This window comes from Myotis yumanensis, unplaced genomic scaffold (genome assembly GCF_028538775.1).
Source record: "Myotis yumanensis isolate MYYU_CA2020_CCGP unplaced genomic scaffold, mMyoYum1.0.hap1 SCAF_3, whole genome shotgun sequence".
Lineage (NCBI taxonomy): Eukaryota > Metazoa > Chordata > Mammalia > Chiroptera > Vespertilionidae > Myotis > Myotis yumanensis.
In genome coordinates, this window is record NW_027223754.1 from 183,798,538 (window position 1) to 183,803,094 (window position 4,557).

Genomic DNA, 4,557 nt, shown 5'->3' on the forward strand with positions numbered 1-4,557 from the left:
ATGACAGGCCCAAAGGCATTTTTCTAGAGTGGTTGAAACCTGATTTTTTATGGTAATGCGGTGTTTTATTTATTCCATCCATTAATAACTACTATTTGAGAACATATACAATATTAATGGAATAATATAAGAGAAGTCCAACTTACCTTTTTCAAAATAGCTCAATGCTAGAATTAATAAGAAATAATTATGATCAAAATTATGTAAAAACAATAAATGTTTGATGTTAGTCTACATAAAATTTAGTTTTTAGTGTAAAATTATTTGGCTGTAAGGAAGAACGTTTTGTTTACTTCACTAGTAGGAATATCTCTTAATGCTGAGATGACCTCTTCTTGGAATTTCTTCTGCTATTGAATTTTAGCATAGTTACCTGTGATTATATGAATAAAGTTGAGTGGTGAGGTACTCATCATGTTTACTCCAAAAAAGAGTACATATCCAATAACTATAGTATTGAGGATATAGACAGGCAATGCAACTGACCAATACTTTTGAGTTCAATAGGTTAAGACTAAGGAGTTTAGTCAAGATTCAGGAGTAAAAGCCCACACAAGGTATAGTATGAAGCCAAACTGGGAGCTTAAGAAAATAACAAAGTCATAACTCACTCTTTCTGGCAATGGTGACGGTGAATTTTCCACCATTTTTCCTATGACTTAGACAATCTGCATGTGCACACCAGCTGCCAAACCACATGTGCACGCTTGCACACGTGCACATCGAAACCAAATTTTTTTTTTTTTTGCAGTCATAAAACTTTATTTACAAAAATAGATGGTGGGCCTCGAAACCAAATTTTAACCTAGTCTTTGTGGCTCTACTTTTCATGCTGATAACTATTATCTTACAGGCCTTTACATTTTCATTTTAAATTTATTTTTCAATTACAGTTGACATGCAATATTATATTAGTTTCAGGGATATAATATGCCTATTACAGGCCTTTACATATTTTTAAATAAATTTTTATTGTTCAGATTATTATAGTTGTTCCTCTTTTTTCCCCCCATAGCTCCCCTCCACCCGGTTCCCAACCCTCCTTCTGCCCTCACTGTCCTCATCCATAGATGTACGATTTTTGTCCAGTCTCTTCCCGCACCCCCCCACACCCCTTTCCCCCTGAGAATTGTCAGTCCACTCCCTTTCTATGCCCCTGATTCTATTATATTCACCAGTTTACTCTGTTCATCAGATTCGTTATTCACTTGATTTTTAGATTCACTTGTTGATAGATATGTATTTGTTGTTCATAAGTTTTATCTTTACCTTTTGCTTCTTCTTCCTCTTATTCTTAAAAAATACCTTTCAGCATTTTTATCTTATACGTTAGATGGCTAAGGTTGAGTACATTGAATGGAAACTGCACTGTTTCCTTATGTATGTTTATATACATGCTGTATTTATAGTTATCATTGATTGAAAATGGCATAATCAGTGGTTGCTATGATATAATAAAAAATGAATACAGAAAAATATTGCTGAAATGTGTCTAAAACTAGCCATGCTTAGAGTTACTGAATAGCAGAGAGAGATAAAAGAGACCTTATATGTCACCCATTTTCAACTATCGTTTTACAAATGAGAAATTGAGGCTCAGAGAGGTAAAGTGACAGTCTGTGATCACTTAGAATGTTAGTTATCATTCCTGTTTGAGATCCTTGTGCAGAATGCTTTCAAAATAATAGTTCACAGGGCATAATTTTTCAACTCCCACCTTTCCTGCTTGCCTTTTACTATGAAAAAAAGATGCAATGGTGATAAGTACGATATAACTAATAAATGAAACAAAATAAACCAAGGACAGGAGAAGGGCCATAATCTCTTCACCTGCTTGTGTTTAATGATTAAGCTGTGCATCCTGGAGGCTTTTCAGACAGGACATCCGAATCTATTCCACCATCAGTTATCAACATATGTTTTCAGATTTCAAGATTATTGAATGTATTATATTAGCTACTGCTGTATTATTTACTTGAATAAAGCAATCAACTGTACTTGTAGTAGTATTTTTTTTACTTTTTAAATTTGAAATAGATGACAAAAGTAGAAATAATACAAACATATGTCAGATTTTATAATGGACATTATTATTTCACAGGTATTTATCACCTTCCTGCAAATGTCAAGAATGGTTCCATGTGCCGGATATAGTTTATTCAAAGAAGTATATAATATACTGCCCTGGCTGGTGTTGCTCAGTGGGTTGGAGTGGTGTCCCATGCTCTGAAAGGTTGCAGATTCCATTCCAAGTCTGGACTCATACCTGGGTTTTGGGTGCATACAGAGGCAACCGATGGATGTTTCTCCCTCATGTTGATGTTTCTCTTTCTCTTTCTCTCTCTCTATCTCCAACTCCATCTCCATCTCCATCTCTCTCTCTCTCTCTCTCTCTCTCTCTCTGTCTATCTCTCCCTTTCCTCTCTCTCTCTGAAATCAATGAAAAATATGTCCTTGGGTGAGGATTAAAAAAACATATATAGTGCCTTGACTGGTTTAGCTCAGTGGATAGAGCATTGGCCTGCAGACTGAAGGGTCCCAGGTTCAATTTCAGTCAAGGGCATGTACCTTGGTGGCGGGCACATCCCCAGTGGGGGGCTGTGCAGGAGGCAGCTGATCGATGTTTCTCTCTCATTGATGTTTCTAACTCTCTATCCCTCTCCCTTCCTCTCTGTAAAAAATCAATAAAATATATTTTTTAAAAAATATATAGTATACTATCAGAATTGAGGAAATAGAGAAACTGCTTTTGATAGAGTGGTCTGAGCAAGCTCCTTTGAAAAGGTGATGCACAGCACACAGTTTGGATGGAGTAAGGGGCTAACCTGAAAGAGCATCTGGGAGGAGTGTATGGAGTGTATAACACATGGAGAGTATTGGAGATGAAAACAAGCTCTCCCAGTGTGAGACATGGCAGGAGGGCCAGTGTGACCAAAGGGAGTGAGAGAGCAAGGAATGAGGGAGTCAGTCATTGAGGTGTCCAGGAGCCAGGCTAGAGAGAGCCTGATAGGCCATTGTAAGAATTTAGGAGTTTTTCATAAAATAGTAGTCCATTTTGGTTCAACAGTAGGCAGAGGTGGATTAACCTGGCTTTGAATTTTGCAAGTGAGTATAATGTGCAAAGAAGAATCCAATCAACAGACCAAAAATGATGAAAAATTCCTGATGTCAGAAAACAAATGGAAGCTGATTGTGAAGAAACCTGAAAAGGTGAAAGATGTATGTGATCTGAAGAAAAACCAGAGTATGTAAGTTGAATACATTCTAGAGATCTGCTGTACAACATAGTGCTATACATAACAATACAACGATACTTACCACAAAATAGGTATTCTACACACGCGCACGCGCACACACACACACACACACACACAAATGAATGTAGGGAAATTTTTAGAAGTGGTGGATATGTTTAGTACCTTGATAGTGGTGATGGTATCATAGGTGTATTCATATGTGCAAATTCATCATAATTTATGCATTAAAATCGTCTATCAAATATATCACAATAAAGCTTATAAAAAAGAAGAAAAGAGAGAGACCTGAAAAGTGAAGCAGTGGTAATTTCCTGGACATAGGTCTCAGAAAAGAAGAAACAAAGCAGTTCAAACATTTACAGCAAGAGTAAATGGTACCATGAAGAAGCTGCTGTATCAGAATCCACAAATGCAAAAGAACTAGACCATGGAAATTAATTAACAGCTGCTTTCTGATCACCGGACAGCACTGTGTCCTATCCTCTCTTCCCTGCCTGTGTATTCAGAATAGCTGGCACTGATTGCTTTTGGCTGAGGCTAAAACTTTAAGAACTAACATCTAAATAAAGTTGGGTTACAACTCCTAGAATATGGATCTGGGAGAAATACGAAGGGGAACTTGAGGCATGTCAGAGCTGCCACTGGAGATATAAGGGAGGGGGGAAGGAAAATATACCAAGAGATCTAAGCATAAAAATACATCCTCCACCGACAGCATAAAACCTTCCTTACATAGAACATTTTAAAGGGGATTAGCTAAATTATCTCCTTGCCCACATATCCTTAAGGTTGTCTTCATTTCTGATATACATCATCTATTTACACAGAGCTCTCAGTCCCACCCATAACTCTGAGAGACACACAGGGGATAGGGGGTGGAGAAAGTGCGAAAATATTTCAGAGAAAAAGAAGAAATAAGGAATAAAAGTAAACTAACATCAGATTTCTCATCAGCAATCCTTTCTGTTAGAAGATAATGAAATAATTTCTTCAAAATTGTGATTGGAAATGTATTGTGATCTGCTTTTATATTTCCAAACTGTTAAGTATTAATTAATACAAAATAAAGGCTTTTTTTTTATATGCAAGGGCCAAAAGAAAAAACTCTTCACTTATTTCCCTATATTAAAACATGGGCAAAGGACCTGAATAGACACTTCAAAGAGGAAATACAGATGGTCAATAGACATATGAAAAAATTCTCAACATCACTAATCATCAGAGAGATGTAAATTAAAACTACAATGAGTTATCACCTCACACCTGCATCAATAAATCAACAAACAACAAGGTCTGGCAA

The 4,557-nt window shown here is 36.5% G+C and overlaps 1 pseudogene; it reads right to left on the reverse strand.

The window, feature by feature from the left end:
• Nucleotides 1-242: 242 nt before the first annotated feature.
• LOC139005625 (phosphatidylinositol N-acetylglucosaminyltransferase subunit P-like) lies at nucleotides 243-647 on the reverse strand (annotated as a pseudogene).
• Between the last annotated feature and the right edge of the window lie 3,910 nt (nucleotides 648-4,557).